The sequence below is a fragment of the Carassius carassius genome, chromosome 5 (assembly GCF_963082965.1).
Source record: "Carassius carassius chromosome 5, fCarCar2.1, whole genome shotgun sequence".
Classification (NCBI taxonomy): Eukaryota; Metazoa; Chordata; class Actinopteri; order Cypriniformes; family Cyprinidae; genus Carassius; species Carassius carassius.
In genome coordinates this window covers 23751888-23762506 of record NC_081759.1, presented here as the reverse complement: position 1 = coordinate 23762506, position 10619 = coordinate 23751888, and the positions used below count along the sequence as shown (strand labels likewise).

The 10619-nt window shown below is 35.2% G+C and overlaps 1 long non-coding RNA gene across 1 annotated transcript; it reads left to right on the top strand.

The window, feature by feature from the left end:
• The first annotated feature begins 1773 nt into the window (after positions 1–1773).
• LOC132140352 (uncharacterized) lies at positions 1774–10386 on the top strand. Its single transcript, XR_009433782.1, has 3 exons — positions 1774–2026; positions 7872–7999; positions 10130–10386. It is a non-coding gene; the product is annotated as an uncharacterized LOC132140352 (long non-coding RNA).
• The last annotated feature ends 233 nt before the right edge of the window (positions 10387–10619 follow it).

Here is a 10619-nt window from a genome sequence, read left to right as displayed (position 1 = left end):
ATTGTGCTTTTGTGAATGGTACGCTGAGGATTAAGGGTGTGCTAAATTAAACACTCACTCTCCAGGCATCTAGTGTTCTTTCAAGAGGTAAACAATCAAAGATTTTATTCCATTCAGAAGACATTCATGTGTGTGATGTTTGTGTCAACACCCCCTGTCATCTGTTACTTTTATAAACCTCCTAACATATACAGCAGAGAAAAACAGATTGTAAGTGTGGAGTATTAATCACAGACCTTTAAAGGAGAGTTACAGAAACCTAGAAAGAAGAAGAAGTAAAAAAGTTTATGCTAGTCCTCTCCACCCATGTAAAAGTACAGATATCTCAGAAAATGACTTTGGTAGAAGTTAAAGTCAACCTTTAGAATATTACTTCACTCTCAGAAATAAAGGTACAAAAGCTGTCACTGGGGCAGTACCTTTTCAAAAGGTACACTTTTATACCTATTGGGTTCTAATATGTACACTTTAAGTACTAATACGTACCTCAAAGGAGCCAAAATGTTCCAAAACACATACAAATATGTAATTTTGAAAAGGTACCGCCCCAGTGACAGCTTTTGTACCTTTATTTCTGAGAGTGTTGAGTGAAAGTCTTAAAGTATGTGATATTTATTGTACTTAAGTACGAAAAGTATTTTTTTTTTAAATCTTATTCATACTTAAGTATTGAAAATAAGTACAATTAAATTCAAAATGGAAAATAAGTTTTATATATATATATATATATATATATATATATATATATATATATATATATAATGTCCATACACAGCTTGAGTAGCAAGATTGTGTTGAGTTTAAACGCTTTCTTAAATTTTGTATTTTTTTGGGTAAGAATAAGATGCACTCCAGTACTTAGTGTCTTTCAGTCCAACATAAGAAAACATTTCTGGAATTTGCATCTGAAATAGTATTTAGATATATTTACACGGTTTAATGTATCTCATAGGGGATATGGATGCATTTAACCTGCAGTTACAGATTAATAAATAATGTTTTGATTTTTAACATAAAATGTTGAAAACTGATATTTGAAATTATTTTAAAACATGAAAAAATAAATAAATAAATAGTCGAAATGTTAAATTAAAACCACCAGTAGGTGACAACAAGTAACTGTTAATGAGTGAGTCATTGAGATTCAACAATTTTGTTCAAATGGCTGATTCATTCAGGAACTAATTAATTGACTGTATTAATCATTAAATCATTTATTTAACTGATTCGTTCAAAAAGCTGATTCATTCAATAAGTAAACCATTGCTCAGAGATGCAAAACATTGCTGTGATCTTTGTTTGGAACTATTTTCTTCTGCAAAATTGAGCAAAAAAAAGCAATTTTATGTCTAAAATGTAAGTCATTTATTGCTAAACTTGTATAAACTTATTATGTTTATTATCATGCTGTACTCTTTGTGTGATATATACTAAGTTAACTATATTAAATGATATAAATATAAGAAGCACATGACTTTTTGCAAATGAGCAAAGGCGTTTTTTAGGAGTCTAATTTGCAGATGCCAGACCACTGATTTGTCAAATCTGCTTTCCTGCAGTCCGTGTTCTTCTGACTTCTGACTATTATGTAGTAAGTAACAAATATGCTTCGGGGGAAATATATTGGAGTAAAAGTATACATTTTAATTAGGAAATGTAGTGGAGTAAAGGTTGGCTGAAATATAAAAATGCAAGTAAAGTAAGCCAAAAGATACTCCCAAAAAATGCTTAAGTACTGTAAAAAGTATTATTACCCTCAAAAAAATGCTGGGTTGTTTCTGTAAACAAATTGTTGGGTTGATTGTGCTGGGTCAAAAAGTTGGGTTGTTTGGGGTACTGTAAACACATTATTGGGTTGCTCATGCTGGGTAAAATGATTTGTAACGGGGTCATTAACAAATAAACAGTTGGTTGGGTTATTTTGACCCAGCAACTGGTTTATTACTTTTTCATTCTTTGCGGAACTTTCTGGATTCTTCACTTCTGACTGGAGGAGGCACGCACTCGGAGCGGGCAGTGTTTTATGGTAAGTTAATATGAATGTTTACCTATATTTTTAATAAGTTGTGGTAGCAGCAAGCTAATTTCACTGTTCAACATACAGTCTTTGATATGGAAGTGTGAGGGGTAACGTATTTATTCTGTGAAACATTAAATAGACACTGCTAGCCGGTTAGATTTTTTGACAAAATGCAGCATCCTTAAATCCTTAGTTGTAAACCAGCTAGCCTATATATGCAGCCTTTTTGAAATATGCTGTTTAAATTGTAAATTAATCACGTAATTATTATCGTATTCATTGTGGACGTTGCGTATTTAAAAGTGAGGAAAGCGTTTTGTATGAAATCCATAGGCCTACAAGCGCAGTAAGTTAGTCCCTCACAGGGCTCGCACGTAAATCGGCGGGAAATAGCGAGTGAGTTGTGTGTGAAAAGTCTGCTGTATTTTAGAAATACTCGTCAGAAAAAGCAACTGAGGTAAGTTCCAGCACAGTCTGCGTGTGTCTTCTGTAAAGTCTCTGTCGGACTCAGAACCAGAATCGTTTTTGCAAAAAAAAAAAAAAAAAAAAAAAGGTTTTTATATGAATGACGTGCAATCTTTACAAACAGCGTCAGAGGAAAGGAGAAAAAAATCGATTTCATGTTAAGCGTTTTCTCGCCCTGAAAACAAATTACAAGTTGTTAAGATTTTAGGTGCTAAGACTATAATTTAGTAACATTATTAAGACAGTGGTCATCGGCCGAGTGTGCGCGAAGAATTTCTGAGGCCAAATAATGTTTTTTGCTATATTCACAACAGCGCCATCTTTGCCATCACACGGGAGGCTGTGACGAATAGACATGCATCTCTAAAAGTAAGAGATGTAAGCACTTCGTCTTGGCGCAGTAATATCTTCACTCGTGAAAAATCCTCTCACCAGCCCCCGCTCCCTCTAGTGAAGATATTACTGCGCCAAGACGAAGTGCTTACAAGCACTTACCATGGTATTCCGCCATACAATCCATTTTACACGCTTAGAAAAGCGCAACGTTTTGTTTTGTGTTACCGTCCTAAGTCGAGTTACACTACGCGAGTAACTGTATTTAAATAGGGAAAACGTGGAGGTGTTTGGTAGCTTCTCTGCTTGGCCCATATTGAATGAATGGGCTAAGCTAAGTGCTTTCAAAGTGTCACCGCGCGCCAAAGCGATTGAGTGCACGCACTGAGACGAGAGAGGTATGTATGTATGTATGTAGGTATGTATGGTCGCATTGTAAACAGTGGGGCGGTACTTCTGCCGGTGCCGGCATGACCTTTCAACGTGATGACGTAGTGATCAGCTCAATCCGAACTATTGAAGGTAAAAAGTCTATAAATTATAATTTCAATTTTTTTGAAAATTACCTATCGTTTCACTATATAACAACCTCTTCTTCAGGTGTGATTGCGTACAGCCCGTTTAAACACTTCAAAGACTTTTGAAACTGCATTTGGACTTAAAAACGATGGTAACCAATGAAGTCCATTGTTAGATGAAAAATCCAGAAATGTTTTCTTCAAAAAACATAATTTCTCTCGCACTGAGGAAAGAAAGACATGGATATCTTGGATGGCATTGGGGTGAGTAAATTATTAGGACATTTTCATTTTGGGGAGAACTAATCCTTTAACTTCCCCCGATTCACAACGGTACATTTATAATAATGATTTATAATTTGAGCTGTCGAGTCCGATTTCACTGGAAATGTCTGTCTGTATACTAAGAATATACAGCTATTATATCGCAAGTCAGAGTACTGGTGATGGTGCTTCATTTTTAGCTTGTTCTTATAGCAGTTCTTTAGAATTTAAACCGCATCAAGAAAATGGCTTCAAATGAACCAAACCAGTAAATGAGAAAACAAAAAGTACTGTAAGTAAACAACCATAAACAAAGAACAGAACATTTTACCTGAAGAATAACATTTAAATGAGAAAACTATAGGCCTTTATCAAAGTACGTGTCATCACGTAAGTGCTTTCAAAGTGTCACCGCGCGCCAAAGCGATTGAGTGCACGCACTGAGACAAGAGAGGTATGTATCAACTCGTCTTAGGTAAGGGAAAAACATAGTTTAATATGAAAACACGGTGGAGTATCCCTTTAAGTTTAAACTCAAAATCCCAGGACCAAAACACACTGTTGTCGTGTAAATGAACAGCCAAAACGCATAAAAAGTTTTCCATTTTCAGTTGAAAACAGTGTCATGCAAGTTACTTACAGAATTTGAAAGCTAATGTCAAAATAATGAATAGAAACTGCCTAAATTCAGCAGTTAGGCTATGTGAAATTCTAATTTAACTTACTTTCAAATTTCATTTTAGTGACTGCTGCCACTCATGGACACGTTTGTGAGAGGAAAATTGTCTGAATGGCAGCTTGAAAATCTTATAGACACCTATAAAAGGTAAGTTGGTTTTTATTGGACAATGTTGAGTCTAGGGCTGCAAAATATATCAATATTATTGGAGCATTGCAAATGAGCATATCGCAATATGCATATCGCGATGGTTTGCGATAACTGCATGATTTAAATACTTTACAGGTAACATTAGCTTTGTCAGGTTTGCTTTTATGTACTGCAACAGTAAAACATGGCTGTGCTGCTTTCTCTTCCCAGAAATAATGTGAAACATGTATGTTGGTAATATAATTTTAAGTGTTTAGGCTAATATAATTTAAATCATACCACACTATTTAGCTGTGTAAATAATAAGTTATAATAAGTTATTGCATATCATATTTTTCTTCAATATTGTGCAGCCCTAGTTGTTACAATTTAGAGTAATTTAATAATATATATCCAGCTGGTTGATATCACAAAATAAACCCATGGAGTGGTCTTGTATCACCCTCAAAATGTTTTGAAATATGTTTTTCAAATCCCCTTCAATCAGGGATACAATGATAGTGACAGCTTTGTTTTATTGTTTACGATCTATAGACATGCTAGTGTGCTGCAGTTAGGCCTGTCACGATAACAAATTTTTCTGGATGATAAATTTTCCAAGAAATTATTGCGATAAACGATAATATTGTCGTTCTGAGACCATTTTCATCTAATATATGTGTGTGTATGTTATATTTAGCACCCATAATATACACAAACATATATTATGTTACACATACATTCCTTGGACCACTTTTGATAGATACTGACCCCTGCTGACCAGGAACACCCCTCAAGTGCTGCAGTTTTGGAGATGCTCTGACCCAGTCGTATAGCCATCACGATTTGGCCCTTGTCAAACTCGCTCAAATCCTTACACTTGCCCATTTTTCCTGCTTCCAACACACAAACTTTGAGGACAGAATGTTCACTTGCTGCCTTATATATCCCACCCACTAACAGGTTCTGTGATGGAGAGATAATCAGTGTTAAGAAAAGTCAGAAATGCTACTTTAGAAATATGAATTGTTATATACACAGTGTTGGGAAGGTTACTTTGGAAATGTAATAGGTTACAGATTACAAGTTACCCTGTTTAAAATGTAATAGTAGTGTAACTTTTTCAATTACTTTATTAAAGTAATGTAACTAATTACTTTTGAGTACTTTTTGATTACTTTTCTAAATTTGTGAAAATTAAAGAATAATAAATAAAAGCATATACATCAACTTAAATACAGTTATCTAATAAGAGTGTGACGTATTCTGTGTAATAAAATCCTAAACATTGGTGTTTTTTTTTAAACTGCTGTCTCCTCAAAATAAGTAAAATGCACATGAAGTGACACAGAGCAGTTCTAGAAATTATGTTTATGTGCTCGTGTACTCCTATATTGAGGCAGCAGAGGTTGAAAACACTGCGAGCTTCAGTAGGCCAATGTGTAGTAAATGAAACCATGTCTTTGCCATTAATTTACAGGAGGGGCGGACTGGGAAAAGAATTCAGACTGGAAAATTCAAACTCATACAAACAAATTCACGGACAAAACTATTTTTTTGTATGGACCTGACATAAAAAAGGTTTAAATCTTTAATTTGGGGACATGCAAAATAATTAAAAGTTCTCTCCTGAACTGCACCTTCACTTCCATTTTTCTCTTCAGTCTCTTTATTTTGCCCTGTTATCCATCTCTCTCGTGACTTTAATACTCAAGATTGAACAAAACTATACTTTACAATACAATACTCTACAATACTACAATATCTTTATAGAAAAATCCTAATACTGTACGAGTCATGTTTTTCCCTTACAAAAGTTAGACATGCTTTTATTAGCCTATATAAAAGTAAAAAAAAAGTGAAAAAGTGAAAGTGACATGACATTCAGCCAAGTATGGTGACCCATACTCAGAATTTGTGCTCTGCATTTAACCCATCCGAAATGCACAAACACAGAGCAGTGAACACACACACACTGTGAGCACACACCCGGAGCAGTGGGCAGCCATTTATGCTGTGGCGCCCGGGGGGCAGTTGGGGGTTCGATGCCTTGCTCAAGGGCACCTCAGTCGTGGTATTGAAGGTGGAGAGAGAACTGTACATGCACTCCCCCCACCCACAATTCCTGCCGGCCCAGGACTCGAACTCACAACCTTTCAATTGGGAGTCCGACTCTCTAACCATTAGGCCACGACTTCCCTAAAATAACCTTGTTTTGTTTTTGTTTTTTTTGCAAATGGATTTGTATTTATTTTTAAATAAATACATTTGTAAAATAATTTTACATTTTTGGTTACCACAGTTAAACAATAGTAACCATTTTCTCTGGATTTATAGTTAAATATTAAAATGTTAATTTTCGTAAGGGTTGTGTTGTTGTCTGTCGTAGCTCCCCCTAAACCTTTAAAAAAATCTGATTTTTTTTCAGCTAAATTCCTACTGTAACATTACAACTGATAATAATGATGTCCTTTATATAGTATTTTGAGTGATGACTGATGAGCAACGTGCTGCTGCTTGATTAAATAAATAAAAAAAACAAAGAAAAAAAAGCATCTTTACAGATGAAACTGACCTGAAACCCTGAACAGTAGTTCTGCTTCTCTGCTCCAGCTGTCCGCTCTATTCTTTCTTTCTCTTTCTCTTTCTCTTTCTCTTTCTCTTTCTCTTTCTCTTTCTCATTCTCTCTCTCTCTCTCGCTCTCTCTCTCGCTCTCTCTCTCGCATTGATTACTCTGAGTCTGATCCAAACCGTTTGGCGGAGGCGCGGAGAGCGCGCGAGTCATGACTGACACTTCATGATTTATTAGAGATTTAATTATCAAATGGCGGATTCGCAAATGATAGCTTTAGTACATTCGGCAGGCAATTATACATAAATGATATTAAATAGTGGGGCAAAATCGGCTGCCAGGCCACCGGGAATTGTCCCGGTTCTCCCGCGGTGTCCAGTCCGCGCCTGATTTCCACAGACACGCAGAACGTGCAGGAGTCATATATTGCATTTTTGGGGCTTAATATTCACAGACACTAGTCCATGTCATGTTTTGATTCAAGTGTAGGCTACTGACCTACTTTTGATTTAGTCATCCAAAATGTGGCATATTCCGTCCGCGTTAGGCATTCCGTTTTTATGAATGACTGTATTTCCGCATCCCGGAAATTATTAGGGCGGTATGTCTCAGAATAGTCAGTGCAATTTGGGAAAGAAATCAGTTAAATCTGTATGTGGATGTGTGTAAATATTCAAATGTAATCCCCTTTGTAATCGTTAAAAATTTCATAAGTAACTGTAATTTAATTACTCATTTTTTCGTAGTAACTGTAACTAATTACAGTTACAATAATTTTGTAATTAAATTACGTAACGCCGTTACATGTAACTAGTTACTCCCCAACACTGTATATACAGCATACTATATAAATGTTAATGCAACTTTATGTATTTTGGTCAAATTGTTTAGCTGCTAAAGAGGAGACAGCTTTGAAGGTCCTGCCAACTCTGCTTCCCTCATCCATCTACAGGAGAGGAGGAAAGGTATTCAGACCCACCACAGAGGAGGCCCAGAAGTCATTTATTGACATGCAACCTGTAAGTTTTGCTTTAGTGTTTCTACTTCAATAAGGGTGGATGTTTGCACTGTTTGATATGCTTGATAACTATGAAAGTAATTCAGGGTTACAATATTGATAATTTACAATATTTATAATTTTGAAAGCTGCAGTCCATAACCTTTTTTTTTGTGTGTGTTCCAAATTTACAAATAGTATATAATGAGTGAGTACATCATGAATCCATTTTTATTGAGCAAGTACATGAAAGATCAATGTCCTTTCCCAGTGTCCCAGTCACCTTAAAGGATTAGATCTCCCCAAAATGAAAATATCCTAATAATTTACTCACCCCAATGCCATCCAAGATATCCGTGTCTTTCTTTCCTCAGTGCGAGAGAAATTATTTTTGAGGAAAACATTTCTGGATTTTTCTTCTAACAATGGACTTCATTGGTGACCATTCTTTTTTAAGTCCAAATCAATGCAGTTTCAAAAGTCTTTGAAGTGTTTAAATGGGCTGTACACGATCACAGCTGAAGAAGAGGTTGTTATCTAGTGAAACGATAGGTCATTTTAATTTTTTTTTAATAATTTATAGACTTTTTCCTTCAATAGTTCGGACTGAGCTGATCAACAAACGGACAGGGAATTACGTCATCACGTTGAAAGGTCACGCCTACTATTCATATTCATCAGAATGTTATTCATTTACTATTCATATTCATATTCACTGAATACTATTACTATATATATAATTGCAAATAATACTATTTGAACTATCCTCCTACGTATGGTCGCATTGTAAACAGTGGGGCGGTACTTCTGCCGGTGCCGGCATGACCTTTCAACGTGATGACGTAGTTCCCTGTCCATTTGTTGATCAGCTCAATCCCGAACTATTGAAGGTAAAAAGTCTATAAATTATAATTTCAAATTTTTTGAAAATTACCTATCGTTTCACTATATAACAACCTCTTCTTCAGATGTGATTGCGTACAGCCCGTTTAAACACTTCAAAGACTTTTGAAACTGCATTTGGACTTAAAAACTATGGTAACCAATGAAGTCCATTGTTAGATGAAAAATCCAGAAATGTTTTCTTCAAAAAACATAATTTCTCTCACACTGAGGAAAGAAAGACATGGATATCTTGGATGGCATTGGGGTGAGTAAATTATTAGGACATTTTCATTTTGGGGAGAACTAATCCTTTAACTTCCCCCGATTCACAACGGTACATTTATAATAATGATTTATAATTTGAGCTGTCGAGTCCGATTTCACTGGAAATGTCTGTCTGTATACTAAGAATATACAGCTATTATATCGCAAGTCAGAGTACTGGTGATGGTGCTTCATTTTTAGCTTGTTCTTATAGCAGTTCTTTAGAATTTAAACCGCATCAAGAAAATGGCTTCAAATGAACCAAACCAGTAAATGAGAAAACAAAAAGTACTGTAAGTAAACAACCATAAACAAAGAACAGAACATTTTACCTGAAGAATAACATTTAAATGAGAAAACTATAGGCCTTTATCAAAGTACGTGTCGTCACATCTGGCTCTGATTAGTAGTGTAAAGGAATTTCCGCCTGGATTATTTGCAATGGACAGGCGCCAGTTTAAATTTTAAATTTACATGATACCCTACCATGCATGTCATCTTTCATTTTATTGTGTAACATTATCTTTCCTGTAGCTCAAACAGTAGAGCATTGGCGCTTGTAATGGCAAGATTATGGGTTTGATTCCCAGGGAAAGCAAAAACTGATAAGAATGTAAATGTGTATCTTGAAATGCAATGTAAGTCGCTTTGGATAAAAGCATCTGCCAAATGCATAAATGTAAATTATCTAAGATGAAAATTATCTAAACTTATCTAAATGATCATCAGTGCTGCCAGTCAGGAGATTAACAAGCGGGTTTGTGAGTTTTAATGTTAAAGACACTATCAACATTACAGTAATATTTTGACTTTTTTAATGCCTAAATGTTGATAATATTAGTCCAAATTATTATTTTATTACCATTACTATAAATATGTAAATACACATTTTGTCATATTTGGTAATGTTTGCAATACAATTTTTTTAATATTTCCACCAAAAAAGCTTAACTAGCATGTCAGTTATATTGCAGCACTCTAAGTTATTGTGTGTAATCAACAGGTTGGGACCAACATGGTTGAATATTTAAACCATGAGATGACTGGAGCATTGCTGCACATTCTGTGCCTCAGTGATGAGACAAGGGGGACATCACAGACCTTTGCCATTATTCCAGACCACGTCATTGAGACTGAGTCTTTGTTGGAGGCGGTTGATCTTTGCTTTAAAGCTTTTTTTGTTTTTGATGTTCAGTACACCAAGCAGTGTCTCCCCACCTGGGAGTTTCTCCAGCATGCTGTGTATCAAATTGAAGGAAAAGAGTCCTCCTCTGTAAAGTTTTTGAAGACAACAGTGGTTTCAGGCCCACATGATATGTAGATGATTTTAAAATGTATTTTGTTGCTGTTCTTAAATCAACACATCTTAATAAATTAAAATGTAATCGTATGAGAGTTCAAATTAGTTGTTTAATGACTTTTAATGCCTGAATATTTGGACAGATTTACATTTGTTATAAAGTCTGTGGGGAAGGGTGAATGTCAGAGGGTGT